We start from the raw sequence: 18,888 nt of genomic DNA on the forward strand, positions 1-18,888 counted from the left end.
AAAAAACTGATTAGCAAACAAAAAGACCTGGCTCTGTGCAGAGATGGGCCCTTTCCCAGGACAGTCCAGAGACACCCAAGTGATGAATACTCAGAAAGTATCTATGATCAAGATAGTCAAAGTCTTCAAGGGTGTGCATCCCAATGCCAGGTTCCCATAACTCGAAGATCAGCATTCATCACTTCCCAGAAACAGTTTTGTCCAGCCCAGCACAGAGAAAAGGAAACTAGGTAAATATGTGAAGCGACAAGAAGAATAGGAGCAACTCTGCCCCAGGTGGAAAAATCTGTATAAAACCAACCCGAAGGAGGCAACATTTGTGAGCAGAGGGGATCCGAAGCGATAGAGTTTAGATCACCCAGTGCCGATCCCAGGCTCGAAGCTGCCCCTTTGATTGTGGCTATCGGAGACCGAATCTTGGTTGCAAAATAAAAAAACCCTTTTTTATTGATTATTGATTGGCTTTATCATTTATTACTTATAATATTATTAAGCCATAAAACAAACTGGATTGCTGGGGAAGATGAAACAGGAAAGCCTTATAAATATGATTGCCTGGTAAAAGATTTTGAGAATATAGAAAGTATAAGTGAGATTGAAATGAAAGCAAGCTTTGAGATACCTCAGATACTGAACAACTTGAAAACAATGGTATGGCCAGCTGAAGGTAATCCCTTTTTGATCAAACAATTCCCTCTGCTTGCAGACAGCTCCAAGGGTCAGAGCAGACCTGTAGTAGGCATAGGGACAGGCGTTCGGAAGATTTCGGGCTGTGACGGAAAATTACAGGAATCCTTCTACCCCTCTCCCCATAGATAAGGATCACCCTTGGAATGTAGCCAGACCTGTAGCCCCCCTAACCTATGCATGCCAGTAACTTTCCACTCCATACTAACCCTAGAAAGTATAGCCAAACCCCTGTCTGACGTAGAGAAGCCCCTTAGTCCATAAATACCCTCGAGACCCCTCAATAAACGCCTTTAACCGTCCACCACATTGGTGTCAGCGTCCGTTATTGGCCCCGAGGGATCCCAAGGAGGGGATCGCCGTGCTGGACTCCGAAACCAGGTCATCGCGGCCTTCACAAGAAGGCAACATAGTGGTGCCAAAACCCGGGATCAACGAGTCCGGGCGACGGGGGAACTCCTGGCCAGGGGACAGCGTCCACAGCGCGGGAACGACTGTGGCGAAACAGGGGGACGCCCCAAAGAATCGCGATTCGTATGGAAGCAATAGCGAAGGTCGTAAGTTTGATACATATGCAATGGGGAATCAAATGTGAGCTCAAGAATTTTAATCTCGCATTGACGAGACTCTTAGAGCTTCGGGTCATTGCTCGACCCATAGATATATTACACTCTGAAGTGTGGCAGAAATGTACTGTCGCGCTAGCAGAGGACACAAAAGCCACAGGCAGCAGCAAAAGCCTGAAAGCGTGGGGGAAGGCAGAAGCCGCCCTACGCAAAGCATTAGAAGAACAGGAGGCGTGGAACACTGCGCGCTCCTGTCTGTTAATCACGCCGCAGCGGGGGGAGGGGGCGATAACGCGAACCCCCCCCGGTGGCGACCCGATTGAAAACGGGGAAACGCGGGGGCCGGGTGCATCCCATCCCTCCCCGAGCCCAGAGTCCCCGGAGCCCCCGGGGGACCCGCGGACCCCTTCGGGGGACCCGCCGGGGCCCAGACCCCCTCCGGAGCCCCCCGGGGTGCCCGTGGGCCCCTCGCCCATCCCTTCCCCGCCGATAGCCGACTTAGCGCAAGAAGCGGAGGGACTCGCACGGTCCTTTTGGGAGGGATTGGTGGCAGAAGCCCGAAATATCGAGAGGGCTGGCGCGCGGGCGAGCGGCGGAGGGGATCCGCCGCCCTACCCGTTTGAATATGGCGCGGGTGGCCGGGAGGAGGGGTGGAGCCCGCCAGCCCGCGGCGGGAAGAACCCGGAGACGCGACCAACCGCGAACACGCATGCGCGGGAAACCAGCGCTGAGCCCATGCCCAGCCGGGAGCTGTGGATCCCAGCAGACGCGCATGCGTGGGGGTGCGGCAGAGGGCGGACACTCGCTCGGGAGCCGCGCCCACTGATGCCACCATATATGGGAGAGATCCCTCCCTGCGGGAGGCAGGGCGAGCCCAGGGGGCGGGAGCGGCACCGGCACCGCCCCCGAGGGGAGGAGCGGGGCCGAAGCCGAACAAAACGGCAGCAGAGACCGGAAGTTCACTGGCAGTCGACTTCTGACTCTGAAGGAAGCCACAGCTCCTCGGATTGCTCTACAGAGCCCACCGAGTCCAGCAGCGACTCGGAGGCAGAGAAAACTGAATCAATGCGGTTTCGGACGAAACCAAACGAAACTTTTAACACAATCGAGAACCAGCCCCAATACGAACTCACCGATTGGGGTAAAATCAAAATCGAATGCGCGGGATGGGCACCCGCAGCATCGGTGCATGCCTTCCCGGTGAGAATTACAGGACCCCAGGGGAACCAGCAAAGAACGTATACTCCCGTTAATTCCAAAGACATTCAAACAATAGTAAAAGCTATTTCGGAAAAGGGAATTAACTCAAGAGTAGTTTCCACTCTCGTGGACGGTCTTTTTAGCAATGATGATTTACTCCCTTTTGATATAGTGCAAATAAGTCGTATGCTTTCTGAGAGGGAGGGGACGTGCGGGATTCAGCCCCCTCCCACTATAGATGCGAGACGGCCCATCTATGCCAACCCATAGTGGGGCAGGGGATCTTCATACCCTATGCTCCCACAGGCAAAAGCACACAGAAAGGGAGAAACATGACCTACCCCAAACCCTTGCCCACAAGGGTCACCGAGGTCCCGACTGGCGATGAAGAAGCCTTCCAGATAGGCCGCTCAGCCAGGTCGGACCCGGACCCAATCCTTCGCATGTTAGAAGCTACCTTTCTATCCCTGAATGAATCTAACCCTAACCTAACCGACTCCTGCTGGCTTTGTTACGATGTTAAACCCCCCTTTTACGAAGGAATCGCTTTAGATACCCCCTTCAGCTATTCCACAGCCGATGCCCCTCGCCAGTGCAGATGGGACACACCCCGCAAAGGAATTACCCTGAGTCAAGTCACAGGTCAGGGCAGATGCTTTGGCAATGCAACCCTAGCTAAGCGGAAAGGTGACGTCTGCACCGAAGTAGTTGAGCCCGACAGGAAGAATAATAAGTGGGTAGTCCCATCCGCATCTGGAATGTGGGTTTGCCAGAGATCTGGAGTGAGTCCCTGCGTGTCTCTTGCCAAATTCAATAACTCTAACGACTTTTGTGTTCAAGTTCTGATCATCCCTAGGATCCTGTACCACTCAGACGAGGAGGTGCACCACCTTCTCGAGGAAAACAGCCGGCTCCACAAGAGAGAGATATTAACAGGTATAACTATCGCAATGCTGCTCGGCCTAGGAGCGGCTGGAACGGCAACAGGTGTCTCAGCCCTAGCAACTCAACACCAAGGACTGTCCCAGCTGCAGATGACCATCGATGAGGACCTGCAGAGGATCGAGAAATCCATTTCCTTTCTAGAAAAGTCAGTCTCCTTGCTCTCAGAAGTGGTCCTGCAGAACAGGCGAGGACTGGATCTCCTGCTCATGCAGCAAGGGGGCCTGTGTGCTGCCTTGAAAGAGGAATGTTGTTTCTACGCTGACCACACAGGAGTCGTTAGAGACTCCATGGCAGAACTCCGAAACAGACTGGCTCAGAGACAGAAAGACAGGGAAGCCCAACAGGGCTGGTTCGAATCCTGGTTCAATCAATCACCATGGTTAACCACCCTAATTTCTACCCTAATAGGTCCATTGGCAATGCTGCTTTTAGCTATTACCTTCGGGCCATGCCTGCTGAACAAGCTAGTCTCATTCGTTCAGGCCCGCCTAGAATGGACTAACATCCTGTTCGTGGGACAGCAACAATTACTGTGAATTCAACAGGGAACACTGCCAGTCACGAGAGACTTGCCTGGCAGAAACTTACTCAGGTTTCCCAAGACCCTTTTCCCTAGTCAGATCTCAACCTCCTACCTCATTTCAGTACCTATGTATAAGACTACCTCGTTCATTTGTGAAAGAGGGGGGGGGAAGTGTAGTAGGCATAGGGACAGGCGTTCGGAAGATTTCGGGCTGTGACGGAAAATTACAGGAATCCTTCTACCCCTCTCCCCATAGATAAGGATCACCCTTGGAATGTAGCCAGACCTGTAGCCCCCCTAACCTATGCATGCCAGTAACTTTCCACTCCATACTAACCCTAGAAAGTATAGCCAAACCCCTGTCTGACGTAGAGAAGCCCCTTAGTCCATAAATACCCTCGAGACCCCTCAATAAACGCCTTTAACCGTCCACCACATTGGTGTCAGCATCCGTTATTGGCCCCGAGGGATCCCAAGGAGGGGATCGCCGTGCTGGACTCCGAAACCAGGTCATCGCGGCCTTCACAAGAAGGCAACACAGACCCCACTAGCTTGGCAGAAGGGGCCCAAAGAGGAGTTTTTAGGGTTTAAAATGTAACACAGTGTGGTAAGGTAATGATTCTTATAGGCTGTATGTAAATGCTATAGGATTGTATCTTGTACTAGATTGGTTAGTGAGAATTAGCATATTCAGCACAGAAGATGATTTATCGTATTGTAACGAGAACCTCGCCCTCTCATCCTCTCTCTCTCTCTCTCTCTCTCTCATCTCTTACCACGCTCTTGCCTTCTCTCTCTTTACCACTCTCTTTACTTCTCTTGGGCCTGCTCCAGCTTTGTCTGGCAGCTCCCAGCAGGGCCCTGCACCCAGGCCCTTTGCAATAAACTGCACGTTCCACAGCTTGGCTTCAGAGATCTCTCCAGATCCCTTGGAAGGTGAGACCACCTGGAGACCAGAGGAGACCAGCTGGAGCTCCAGGCACAGCTGATGATTGGCACAGCTGAGCCTGGGGAAGCTCCCATAGCTCCTGCCTTCTCCCTCCCTGTTGACAGCTCCCTCTCTCCAGCCCTCAGACCCTGCCTGTGGTAGTTGGTGTTTTACAGTTGTTTTAATACAAAAGATAGATTTCCTGTGTTAGTCAGTTATAATGGTTTCTCCCATGTACCCCATTTTGTTCCCCCTAATGGTTCAGTCCTGTTGTTCACCACAAAGTTTTCTGCCACTTGTCTGCCCATCAGTGTGTCAGTCTCCCTTCTCCTCCCCTCATTCCCCTAGAAGCCCTTGTCAATCTCAGTTGTGCTACCCCTTACTCTTGTCAGTCTCTGTAGTCACTCCCTTTGTATTCTCAAATGTTCTGTGTCAGCAATGTCTCGATGGTTGACTGCTTTGTGAGGCTTCTTCCCTCCCCTGAATGATCCTTATTGGAGTTGCTGAGTGATCTGTTCCTCCCCTAAGATTCCCTCATTGGGTGAGAGTTGTATCCACCCCTTGCACCATCCCCTCTTTAAAAATGCTAGTTGGACCCATTTTCTCTGTGACTTGCACCTGACCCCTTTTGGGAATAGACCTTCCTTGCAAACTCAGACATGTGATCCTTCCTTGTTTCCTTTGCCTCTGATTTCTCGTGCCGTGCTCCTGCTGTGTCACCCACGCCGTAGCGATTACCGCCACCCTGGATGGTCTTGGCAGAGATCAGGGGGCGGCCACTCTCGAGTGTGCCCTCGGCCACCAAGGGTGTGCCAGCCAGAGAACCTCTATCCCGTGGCTGCAGAGCCCTTCCACACCTGCCCATCCCCTTTCTTCCCTTCCAGCTCATCCCTTTGCTTTGCCTTCCATTAATAAACAGTTTGGCTTCTTCGCTTTACCTGCATCTCTGTGGAGCTGGAGCGATGCAAATCCAGGGCTCCGGGACACTCAGGCCCCTCCTGCCGTTCTCCTCCATGCCGTGTTTTGTGCACAGACACAGAGGAACGAGGGCAGATGAGGCTGGAAAGGTCCCTGTGCTGAAGGTCCAGTTCCACAACACTGTGGAGGGAGAGATGTTGCTGAGCACCCTGGAGCCCCTGGACAGTGGAAGAGCCAACCCGAGGATGCTCTGAACCCTGCTGTGAGGGATTCCATGGCAAGCATCCATGGAGGGCAAAGGAGCTTGGAATGCTAGAAGATTTCAGGAACAGCTTCCTGAAAGCACAGCAGTGCTCCATCCCTGCCATGGATCAGGAAGAGGGCAGAAGCAGAGACCATCTGGGCTTAACAGAGAGCTTTGGGTGTGCCTAAGAGCAAATGAAGCAGCAGCACGGTGCCCGAGACTCGGGCGCGCGACCGTGCCAGTGCCCGGAGCGCTGTCAGGCAGTGCCGGGATCCCGGGTGTGGTTCTGGTCCCCACAACTGAGGAATGGCAGCCGCAGGCTCAGACCCAGTCAGAAAGCCAACCAAGTGAGAGCAGAGGGAGGGAACCCTTCCAGTTTCTCTTGGGCATGGCCACAAAAGAGCCCCTGCTGCTTCTTCCTCCACCTGTGTTTGGGGTGTGCTGGTGGCAGAGCCAGCCAGGTTGTGCTCTGTGTTCCAAAGCCTGTTGAGAGCGGGCATGAAAAGCGCTGTGTGCACAGCAGAGAGTCCTGGAAGGTGCTGGCAAGAGCGTCCTGCAGGGACAGGGCTCTGGGCTCTGGCTGGGAACAGCCTGGTTTTGCTGCTGTGACTGCAGGCAGGAGCTGAGGCAGGTGAAGAGGCAGCGGGCAGCTTGTGTTTGTAGAGGGCCTGGGGCTGCACCTCTGAACCTCCCCATGGACACACACTTGGGGGAACACGAGCTAGAGCTGGAGTGCCTGTCCTGAAAGGACCTGGAGTCATTCAGCCCTGCCAGCATTTCTAAAGAGTGTGTTGGTGTTCCCCAGGAAAGCTACACATTTGGGAAAATGCCTTTGGAGGAAAGGGGCTTGCTTCTCAAGGAAAGTGCTTCCCAGGGAGCTCCCAGTGAGGTAGGTGCAAGTGTCCCCCTTTGGCTCTCTGTGCTCCTTTCAGTCCTTGAGGCCCCTTGCACTTGGCAGAGGGGCAGGGCAAGGGAGAAGGCTGTGAAGAGCAGGTTTGGCATCTGCCTGGACATGCGGAGACCAACCCAAGCACCTGCAGCAGGGTGTGTTCCCCCCTTTGGACAGAGGTGAACAGGAGCATCTCTGTCCAGCCACAAGCCCCAAAGCTCTCTTTGAGAGCTGTGAATTAAAAAGCTGTGAATTTACACACACACTTTTCACATCTTCCCTGTCTGCTGTGTTTCAACTCTTGGCAATGTGCATTTGCCTCCTGCTTGGTGGAAGCTGCTGTGGCCCAGGGCTGGCACAGAGCTGAGCTGTGTGGGCCAGGCAGCTTGGAGAGCCTTGGCTGATCTTGGTGTGTCCCTGGCCTCACAAAAGGCTTGGAAGGTTTGCCTCCCAAGGCATCCTGCTCATTGGCTCTCCCTGTGCATCTTGGAGAGAGCAAGGTGGGCATTTCTTGCAGCTGGGCATCAGCAGGCCTCCAAATGGGGGCGTGTTGTGGAGTGAGCCCAGCTGAGATACCTGAGAGGAGCCCAGTGCTCCTTGCTCCCCTCTGCTGACACGTGAGCATTTGTCTGGTTTTGGGATGGCCCTGGCTGTGTCAGGGGTGCTATGTGGACACGAGACAGCCGGTCCTGTCCTGCTGGGTCCCAGCAGTGCCTCACAGCAGCCCTGCACCCACGTCAGGATGCTGGCCAAGAGAGGTCCTGGAAGCTGAGGCAGCTGATTTTAAGCTTGTGCAGGAGCCTACAGGTCAAGGCCAAGGGTGTTCCCTCAGGATATAGCAGTCCTGAGGGCTCTCCCTCATTCAAAGAAATCGGCAGATAAATGCATTGTCTGACAAAAGCCCTTTTATTGACTTGGCAGGAGGGCAGGACTCTGCACCCCACTAAAATGTTTCTCTGCCACGTATAAATTTCAATGGGTTGATATAGGAATTGTATCAAAAATACCATCCATTTTTACACTGCTGAGATGATTCGATAGGCAGGTGGTTAGAAGTACATTGTGTCAGATTCCTAGACTTGAAGCTGATGTCCAGGCACTGGCCAGGAGCGCTCTCGATGCCCTAAAGCAGCACAAAGTCTTCCTCATGGCTTCCCTGCACTGGGCTGATTCCCCACTTGCCCTTAGTTCTTCTGGCAGACTATGTCTAAAGCTTTTTGTCAAGTCACTCTCATGTCAAGTTAGGCCTGCCAGGTTTTTCTTATGCTAACTGGTGCTAAGGACTTATGTCTGTCTGTGCTAAGCACTTGTTTACTAATGTGAATTTCTTGTGCTTACTTATGTCAAACCGAGGCCTTGTTCCATTGCCAAAGGTGCCTGAGGCCCCCTGCTCCTTGTGGCACCAGTTGCTTTGCTGTGGGATGTTCTGCCTCCCTGGAGAGTATAGAGGGAGCTGGAGAAAGAGCTGGCCAGGCTGCTCTGGATCCTTTCCCAGCAGCCCTGGCTGAGTGGAGCAGTGCGAGCTGAGCGCAGAGGTGCCCATGGAACAGCCGTGCCCAGGAAGGCTCGGTGGGAAGGGTGATCCAGGAACCACAGGCCTGGCAGCCTGAGCTGCCACCGGGGAAGGCCTTGGAGCAGATCCTCCTGAGTGCCAGCCCACGGCACGTGCAGGGAGCCAGGGCATCTGCTGGAGGCTGGGAAAGCTCTGCGGAGGGACAGGGACAGCTGGGGGTCCTGGTGGGGTGTTGAGGGCTTCTGTGTGGGGGTTTGGGGGGTTGGTGTTGCTGGGTGTTGGAGAAGGCGTTGTCTGGAAGGTGAGAGGTCTAGGCTGGAATTTGAGTCAGTTTGAAGGCAGCATCTGTGCTTTGGCACAGCTTTGGTTACAGAGGGCAGAAAGAATATCTGTGACTTTTACTCTTCATGGTCCTGATTCTCCTGCAGGGAACAAGATGGGAGAGCTGCACTTTACTGGCCACTTAGATATCTGTACCAGGGGGAGGATTAGCCCTTTTGCCATCTACTCATTTGCTTGGGCTACTTTTGTAACACTGAGTGGACTGTAATTTCTTGAGAGCTTTTATTCCTTAAGAGAATTAGGATATTATCATCCCTTCATAGGAAACTGTTTGCAAACCAAAGAATGGCCTTTTGTTTGCCTCTGTGTAGTGTTATGTTCTGTAAAGTGACTCTCAGTGGATGATGTTAAGGCAAATGAGTTGCTGCTTTGAGAAGGGAAGCAAAATTCCAACTCTTCACCTTCTCAGGCCATCCCAATGAATTTGGGAAGTTTGCAACTTTTTGGAACTACTTGAGCAATGGGAAGTAAAACTTTCCTGAACTGAAGAGTCTTAAATGCCAGGTTCTTCTGTGCCTTTGCCACTAAGGTGTTTTTGTGCTTAAGGAAATGACTTCAATGTGAAAATAATTTCAGCAATGGAAATAATTTCAGCATTTCTCTCTCATAAAAGACCAAGTGTTGCCAGCAGTTGCTCCAGGTGCTGCTGCCAACAGCCCCTGCAGGAAGGAGCACGGCCCCCAATGCACGTGGGCTTTGGCTCCCGGTGGCACAGAAGCCCCCCGGGGGCACAGGTCTCTGGGGCAGGAGATGGGCACCAGCGCTGCCAGGGCTCGGGGGGTGGCAGCTCTGCTTGGGCAGGGACTCTGCCACAGCTGCTGATGTCAGCGCTGCCCGGGCCCCAGGGCTCAGAGCAGCATTCGTGCCCTGGCCCACACGTTCCCTGTCCATGTCACACCCGTGGGTTTAGGATGGCCACCAGCTGGGACGTGTCCCAAGGAGGCCTTGCCAGCTTCTGTGGAAGGTCCTGTGCCCTTCCCAGTGCGGCTGCATTGGCAGCCCTGGGGCTCCTTCTGCTGCCCTGAGCCCACAGAGCAGGGCAGAGTTTGCTGATGGTTTGAGCTGTTCCTAAAGACCCTGTTAGGCTGTCTTAGACGCTTGGGGTGAGCTCCCGGCTGCCTCTGGATGGGGCTCTTCTGGAGCTGCTGTGGGGCTGCGGCGCTGCTGCCGGGCAACTTGGCCGGGCTGGGCGCTGGCAAGCCCTGAGCAATGGGGCTGTCAGAGGCCACAAGCAGCCCCCTGGCAGCTGCCTTCTTCCTGCCAGAGTTGACTTGCAAGAGGGATCCCCGGCACTGTGCAACTAACAGCAGCAGTGCTGTTGGAAAGCCAAAGGCAGGGCAATCTCAGACCTTTGGTCTTGTCAGCAAAGCTTAGAATTCAACACAGCATTTGATCGGAGACCTTGCAAAGGGCTTCCAAACTTAGGTGCTAGAAGCCAGCGTGCGGATTTCTAGTTGATTAGAGCAGAGACACAGGGAGGAAAGTTGAAGTGGAGGAAAGTTGAGAGTTTTAGGGCTGAAGATGTAGAAAAAATCCAAGTAGTTCCAATGGTAAACAAGAAGCTTAGGATGCAGTGCTGTAGGTTTGTGTGTCCTAACATGATTGGCTAAGGAAGCTTCCACTGTAGCCTGAGTCCAGAAGAGGAAATATTGAAGCATTGGCTCCAAAACATCAATATCCTTGTTGGCAGTGTCTTCTTGGCCAAGAAATCTTTCAAGGCTCTTGGAACTACAAGTCTTGCGGCCTTGTGAGCCATGCAGGGGAGATGTGAGCCAAAGTCACCCTTCCTGGCTAGGTAGAAGAGAAGAAAAAGCAATGGCATCCTTTAAAAAACTCAGAGGTCCGCTCTCTAGCTCCTTCCAAACTCCTTCAAATCCCCCAAAGTGGCATTCAGCTCCAAATAGATGACAAGGACTCTTAGTGCTGGCTCTTGGACTCCAGAGCAGCTGCTTTAGGATCTTTCCCATAAGGCTGTGTAGTTGTGTGCCAGCAATGGATCATTTGAAGAAACTTTCCCAAGTGACTTGCATGGAGGTTTGTTTGAAGGGTGTTTGAGGAGAAAGGCTCCCAGCAGAGGTCTGGCCTTTGGCCTAGCTGTGTCCCCTGCTGATTGCCAAGTGTGCCATCAGCTGCAGGGCTTTCTGGGCTAAAAATATCATCAAGTCACTTGGACTTGCTCTTTGTGGCCTCTAAGAGCTGGACCCAATTTTGGGGCAAATTTGGAGAGCTCATCTATGGCTGGATGGAGCAGCTAGGATTTTCCCAGTTGCTGGCAATGGTTCTCCAGGTCCCTGGTGTAAAACGGGGCTCCCCAGCAACTGCGGATCTGCAAGATGATAAACAATTGCCTTGCTTTGAAGAGAGAGGCGTCTGCTAATGAAGGCAGAAGGCTTCTCTGAAATGGAAAATGAACATGCCCTCCCTTGAAATGATTCTAATTTAGAAATTCAAATGCTCTCAGGCAAAGATATGGGGATAGGAGTGAGCCCGCAGAGCCGGGCAGCGTTTGCTGATGCTCTGAGCCCTTGCTAAAGATCCTGTGTGGGCTGTCTTAGACACCTGGGGCCAGGGATTCCTTCCAAGCTGGGCCACTTTGGCTGGGCGGGGGGCGGCCCCAGGGCAGAAGGCAGTGTGTGCAAGGGCCCTGGCTGGCACGCTGCAGCACGGTCACCGTGCTATGGAACGGAACCCGGTGACCAAGGCCCCTTTGTGACACGTGGGAAATAGAAGCTTTCCCGGCTGCTGGGAACAGGCAACGGGGCAGAACGGGACAGAGCGGTGCCGTGAGGAGCCCCCGCACAGCGCACTCGTTCCTGTCTGACCCGCAGCCTTTCCCAGGCGTTATTCCTGCAGCTGAGCTCGAGGCCAGACCACGGGACTTGGTGACCCGTGGCCTTCCCAAGGCTTCTCTTCTGCAGCTGCTCTCGAGGACAGAGCGTGGCACTTGGTGCCCCAGAGGCATCTCCCATCCCTGCCACCGGTGCCCTCGAGGCCCGACCACAATCCTTGACAGGAGTCGCCTGTCCTTGCGGCAGGAGCCCTGGAGACAAGAGTGCAGGACTTGCTGTCCTGTAGCCTTCCCCAGGCTTCTGTCTTGAAGGTGCCTTCCAGGCACAACTGCAGGACTTGCTGACTCGGAGCTTTTCCCAGGCATCTCTCCTGCAAGTAGCCAGAAATCCAGTCAATAACATGGAGCAGAGACCCCTGAGAGCGCCCAAGGTGGCCTGGGGGGAAGAGAAGGACGAAGGCCCTGCAGCTGCCCCAGCATGAGAAACCAAAGAGGTGGTGCCATTTGAGCTGCCGCAGGAGGGTGAGTGCCAGAGCTGGGCCACAGGCTTGGTGCCTGCAGCCAGCTTGGCATCTTTGCATCCCATCCCATTCCATCCCATCCCATCCCATCCCATCCCATCCCATCCCATCCCATCCCATCCCATCCCATCCCATCCCATCCCATCCCATCCCATCCCCTGGGCCATGCCCATGGACAGGACAGAAGAGGGGCCGGGCAGACACCCCGCAAGGGCCGTGCTCCATCCCCTGGGGCATCCCGGGGCTCTCCCTGCCTGGGGAGCGCAGGGCTGGGCTGCGTTCTCCAGCCTCTCCCGCAGCCCCTCAGCTCTGGCTGCGCTCGCTCTTTGCCAGGTGCAGCCCTGGACCGCACACAAGAGCAGGAGCCCGCCCGTGGCCTCTTCCGCAGAACAGCGCAGGTACCTGCAGCCATCCCCACCTGGGCTGGGCCTGCTGGCACCACGCTTGCAGCATTCCCTGCAACATCCCTGGCTTCTTGCCCTTCTCCTACAGCTGGTTTGCAAATTCATCAAGAAAATTCGGGCGGAAGAGACCAGCCCCATGGGCACTGGGCTCAGAGCCTATTCGCACATCTTCAAAACTAAGACCAGTGCTGCTCTGCTGGATATGCTGGTAGAGGAGGGCTTTTCCAACCCAAAGCAAGTAAGCAGCCTGTGGCCAGGCTTTGATCCTCCCAGGAATTGCTTGCTCTCCCAAGCCATGCCTGCTGGTCACTGGAACTCTTGGAGGTCATGGCAGCGTGGTGGCAAGGGAAGCACTTGTGTGGAGAAGCTGGGCACATTCCTCCCTCTGGCTGCTTTCCAAGTGTCCCCGTGCCTTGTCCAGGTGCCCGCCCTGGTCAGGTACATCCACCAGTGGCTCCTGGCCAATCAGTTTGCTGAGCACAGGCTGAACAGGAGCCTGCTGGATCTGACGGAAGCACAGCCCGCTGACGTAGTCATGACGATCCTGCGTGTGGCCCTGTCCTGTGACAGGTATGGGGCCCACCTGCCCAGAGGGGCTCAGGGCTCCCCAGCCCATCAGCCTCTACAGCCTGCCCCAGGTGTCCGAGCAACAGAGAGTTCCAGGGCCCTCTGGCTGCTCCCTTTGCAAGCCCTGGCACGTCAGGCCTCGAGCCTGCTGCCATGCTCCCTCGCTGCCCCTCAGGGGCCTGTCCCCACAGGCCTGGGCTGCCTGGGTGCTGCTGGCCAGTGGCAGTGGGCAGAGGCAGAGCTGGCAGCCAGCTCAGGTCCCCACTGCTGCCCAGGCCCCCGTGCTGTGTCTGAGACCCCCCTGAGACAGAGCTCTAACCCCACAGAGCTGCTTTCACCATGTGGAAGAGCATCATGTGCTCGCCCAGGACTGCAGAGCCGGCGCTGCTGATCCTCCTGCATGTGCTGGGCAGCTGGCCCAAGCACAGCACATGCAACTCTGATGGGGACAAAATGGGTGTCTTTGTCCTGGCTGTGAGTTTCTCTAACTGGCCTTTGCTGGCCCCAAGGCCACCTCTCCAGCAGCTCTCCATCCTCCTTCCCCCACTGCATCTCCCTGCTGCAGGCGCTGGGCTGAAACCTGGCCCAGGGGCAGCTCCAGGCCCAGCAGGCCCCGTGCTCCCCCTGCCAAGGTCTCTCCGGGCCTCTCCCTGCCATGCTCGGGCCCTGCCACACGGACACCTGGGCACTGAGCGCTGTCTCAGGGGGCTTTGTCCTTTGCAGGCAACCGTGGTGATGTGGAAGATCCTCCAGGTGCCCTGTGTCCCACATATGGTGACGGTCTATTTCCCCCGCCTCTTTGTGCATCTGCTCTCCCAAGTGTTCTTCAGCACTCTGGATATGCCAGAGGAGGTCCATGCCTTCTGGAAGGGATGCCAGGAGGAATACGGCCTTGCCACCAGCCCCAACAGGTGCTCCATCCCACTCCTCCTGTCCCTGCCATGTCCCTGGGCAGGAGCCAGTGCTCCCAGCGTCACCTGGCCTTTGCTGTGCACGCCGGTTTGCAGTGCGGACCCTGAAGTCCCTGCTCTGCCGCTTGCAGCACGAGGATGTGGTGGTGGCAGCGGAAGGCAACTGTGGCTGGGACACGCTGCTGTGTGCTGACACCCACCACTATGCTGTGGGTCTGCTGGCCAGGTGAGAGCCCCTTCTCCCCACAGCCTCTGACATTTGTGCTCCGGGCCCAGGGAGCTCCACAGAGTCCCCGAGTCATGGGCCAGAGGGCCTTGTCACTGAGGGATGGCCAAGCAGACTGGAAAAGGCTGGCAGAGGAGGCTGCCCAGCAGGAGCTGCCTCCCAAATAGTCCAGGGCCCCTTGCAGGATGCTGGGGAAAGAGCACAGCTCTGGGAGTCAGTCCTGGCAGAGCTTTGTCCCCCTGGCCCACAGGCTTGGCTCCTTTTTCTCCTGCCAGGGAGATGTGCTGTGTCTCCATCCCCTTGTGCTCCCGCATCGCTCGCTACCTGCTGCGGCTGCTCAGCACACAGGAGCCACACTGGGAGCTGCCCGGCCTGGCCTTCCTTGTGGAGGTGAGCCTGATGGCCAGTGCTGCCTGGCTGAGCTGCCTCCCAGCTCTCTGCCCTCTGGGAGCCACAGCTGCCTGGGATGGTGCCCGCGCCCTGTGCTGCTGCCCAGGCCCAGGCCTGTGCGGCTCTGGGCTGCTGCCAGCCGGCTCCCCTGTCACTGCCCTGTGCCTTTCAGGTCCTCCAGTTCCTGGACTTGAGTCAACGTGGTGCTAACAGTATCCTGCCAATCTTGTCAAGGCAGCTGCAGAGCGAGTGCAGAGAGAGGCGTCGCCTGGCGCTCAGGGCCCTTCTTGAGCTCATTGAGGAGCCCTCAATGGTGGGAAGGGGGCAGCAGCTGAGGCTGAGCTGGGGAATGCAGTCGCTTGGGCTTGGCAGGGCTTTGGGTGCTGGGGCAGCTGCTCCCAGCTCTCCCGCCTCCCAGTTCAGCTGCCCGAGTGCTTCGGGACAGGCCTTTGGCCTCTGGGCCTATGGAAGCAGGATGGCATTTCACAAATTTGTGTTCCGCACAGACCAAAAAAATGTTGAGCCTGACTGAAAGTCTTGTGGAGCTCCTGTGGGACACAGATGGAGAGATAGTTTTCATGACAGTCATGCTACTCAGCTTTATCATCTTGGACAATGACATGCTGATGCCCGGCCCCATCACACTGCAGCTGCTTGAGGCACTCCTGCCACTCTTTGACCACGTAAGGCTCACTGCCCCCAGCCACGGCCACTGGCTGCTGCCCACAAACTGTGTCCTGTGCATTTGCAGGCCTGCGCCAAGCTGAGCCCCGTGCAGCCGCAATGCTGAGGTCTTTTTTGCTTGCTTCTATACAGAACAATTGGCAGGTTCAGCTGCTCTCCATCCTGCTCTTCCAAACGTTGGTGACCCTTCCAGAAAGGGAAAAGGAGAAAAAGGCCCTGAAGACACCCCTGCGCCAGAGCCTGCTGCCCTTCTTCTTCCACTGCCATGATGGCAATCGGCTACTGGCACAGGTGAGGGCTCGTGGGGTCCTGCTGTCCCCCTGGCAGGGGGCTCAGCTGCCTCCTGCCCTGGCGCCTGCCGGGCTGCAGCCTCCTGCAGGCCTTGGCACAGGGACGCGGGTCCTGCGCCCTGGGCTGTGGGGCCATCTCCACATCTCTGCTGCTCTCCAGGCTTCTCAGGAATCGTTGCTTTGTGTGGCCGAGTTCCTGAAGAGGAGGGATCTTGAAAGACTGGTGAAGAACCAGAATCTGTGGAAGTTGAGCGAGTGCCTGGTAAGGAGGGCCTGGAAGCCCCAGCCTCAGCCCAGAGGGCCGTGCTCAGAGTGCGGGGCTGGCAGCTGTGCCCCTGCCCGCTGCTGCAGCCAGAGGCCTTGCGGGCTCTTCTCCAGGCTCCCAAGGGCCCGAGCCGGGGGCCGATGGAGCCCCAGCCCGGCGGGGCTGCGGGAAGAGCCGGCACCGCGGCTCCCCGGGCAGCAGCCGGCCCCCTCTGCCCCCTCCACTCGGGAGCCCGGCGCAGGCAGCTGCTGGCCACGCCTCAGGGCTGTGCGGGCAGGGGAGGCTGGCGCTTGGCGCAGGCAGCGCCCGGCCCAGGGGCTGAGCCCGCGCCAAGCCTTCCCTCCTGCCGCTCTCTCCAGCTGGCAGAGGACAGTAGCAGAGCGGCCGAGCACCTGCGCTGGGCCCTGCACTACCTGCTGAGCCCGCAGGAGTCCCTGCGAGCGGCGGCCATCAGGTGAGCCACGAGCCCGGGCTCCCTCCCCGGCCCGGCCCGCCGCAGCTCGGCCTCAGACCCGCCTGCTGCCCCGGCAGCGCCAGCCGGGCCCGGCGCCGTGAAGCCCCGGCTGGCCTGGGCATTGCTGCTGCCGCCCTCTTGCAGCCGTGCCCTGGGGCGGCAGCGTGCGCCAAGGGCCGGGCTGAGCCCTGCCGGGCCAGCAGCCTGTGTGGCCACAGCGCCGGCAGCGCCTCTGGCAGGGAGCTGTGCCGCTGGCACTGTCACAGGCTCTGTGTTCACAGGGATGGCCGCGCGGCACCTGAGGGGGAAGAAGGAAGAGCTCTGGCTCATCTGCAATGGTGAGTGAGGCCAGCGGGGGCTGCCAGGGGAGCTGCAAGCCCTGCCCCGGCTGCCGAGGGCTCTGCTCCCTGTGTGCACCAGGGCCGGCATGGGCAGAGCACACAGAGGTTTTAGGGCCACCCGGGGCATTCATGGCCAATAGCTTCGGGCTGGTCCCATTGGTGCCTGCTCCCTCCTGGCCTTGGCTAGGGCTGGCTGCGATGGCCCTGCCAGGGCGCTCTCCTCGGCTCCCCGCAGATGCGGCATCTGACCATGGCTCTGTCCCTCTCTCTTTCAGCCCTTCAACACCTGACAGAGGACACCAGCAGTGCCGTGTCAGACGTGGCACTTGCAACATTGGATGTCCTCCAGGCACTGCAGAGTGAGCCATATTCCATCTTCCAGAGGCTGCAAGATCAGCTCCGCAGGGCATGGAGGACTCGGCCTCGTCTCTTGGCGCTCGGCTGGCTGCGCTGCTGCAGCTCTGCAGAGAGCTGATGCCAGAGGCTCTGTCTGCTGGGGCCACCTGAGCCAGGGGGAATTTTCCCTTTCTTTCAGATTGTTCTTTTCTTCTTTTTGTTTTTTCTTTAGTATATGAATATAGAGTGTGTTATAATACCCAGACTCCCAGGAGCTTTCTTTTGCTACCCAGGCTCTGCAGGGCTTAGGGGAAGAGGGGGAAAAGTGTGCCTGGGCTCGGCCAGCTGCCCAGGCGTGCAGTGTTGCAGGGAAAATGGCCAGAAGCCCCTTGGCCTTTGATGGTTCTGTGGAAGCTTTTGTGCTGGTGACAGAGCGGCTGGGCAGGGCCCGGAGCTGTGGGGATCCCTGTGAGAGCGGTGCCTGGAGATGGCCACAAGCCCTGTGCCAGGCAGGAAGCGCCCTCTGTGTCCTCCTGCCCGCGTGCTGCTGGCTGGATTGCTGAGGGCTCCCGGCTGCCTCTGGATGGGGCTCCTCTGGAGCTGCTGTGGGGCTGCGGCGCTGCTGCCGGGCAGCTTGGCCGGGCTGGGGCAGCCCCTGAGGGGCTGGGGCCATGAAGGGATGAGGGGCTGGGAAGCCCTGACAGGACACGGCAGTGGGAAGGCACGAGGGGGATGTGTGAGGGAGTGGGTGGCTGTAACATTGGCTGCAGGGGGAGTGGGTTGGAGACAGCGAGAGCACTCTCCCCGATGCTCATGTGGCAAACAGAGAGCGTTTATTCTCAAGCCCTTCCTTCTAAAGGGCCTTTGAAAAACCCAGTCTGGATAATTTCATTGCTCTGATCTCTATGCCTTGTCAGATTCTGGCCGGTGAAATGCTGCAGCCCTGGGAGAGATGTGACTGGGCGAGGCCCCTGGCAGTCAAACCAGGGCTGGTACATTCACACAGCACGAGCCAGCCTGCACTGTGACACACGGCAACAGAGTGCAAGGCACAGCTCCGGGTGCTCCCCAGGAACCTCAGCTCTGGGAGCACTGTCTGCCCCAAGCTCCAGGGGCTGCAGTGGGAGCCCGGCTGGGCTCTGCCCTGGGGCCATCCTGCAGGGACAGCTGGACACAGGGAGCATTCCCTTGCCACAAACAGCCAAGCCAGGGCTGCAGGGCAGCTGCTGCAGCCCGGACTGCACTGTTGTGTGCTGTGCTCTGGGGCTGGGGCTCCCCGCACAGGGCACTGGGCTGGTGTGCCACAGGAGACACAGAAGCTTCAGCTTCAGCCTAACTGAGGTGGGTGCGTGGGCTGGGAAGAGTGGGGAGGCTCAAGGGGATTCACAGAGCTCATCCTGCTGGAAGGACAAGGAAAAGGGAGAGGGAGCTCAGCAGTGACGAGAGCTGAGGGCTGGAAAGCAGCTCTGAATGACACTAAAATCCCACTGGACCTCTGAGACATTGCTGCTCCTCAGGCAGTGACAGGATGAGTCCCTAAACCTGGGGCTCTGCCTTCCTCATGGTGAGGGGCACCAAGGAAGGCAACAGTGTGATGGAGACTGCACTGGGCTGGGAACTCACTGGGGGAAAAGAGGGAGCAGTTGGGAAGTAAAAGGCAGGTGGAGGAGAGAACTGTTCAGAGAAGGGCTGAGCTACAACTTGAGCAAGCTGAAAAATGTCATTTGGGGTCATCCCAGATTGATTTCATTTCTGAAGTTACTGAACAAATTTATTTTCTGGGGGGTGTCATGTTTTCCCTTGGAGCTGTACACTCTGCAAACTTGAGCTGTGCTGCCAAAATGCTCAAGCAAGTCTGTGCTGCAGGTCACACCATTTCGTCTTTGGCTGATTCTGGCCCGGTGCTGAGCTCCAGCAGAGCCCTGGCAGAGCCCAGAGCAGCCTCAGCAGCCGCAG

Source organism: Molothrus aeneus, unplaced genomic scaffold, assembly GCF_037042795.1.
Source record: "Molothrus aeneus isolate 106 unplaced genomic scaffold, BPBGC_Maene_1.0 scaffold_34, whole genome shotgun sequence".
NCBI classification, from domain to species: Eukaryota; Metazoa; Chordata; class Aves; order Passeriformes; family Icteridae; genus Molothrus; species Molothrus aeneus.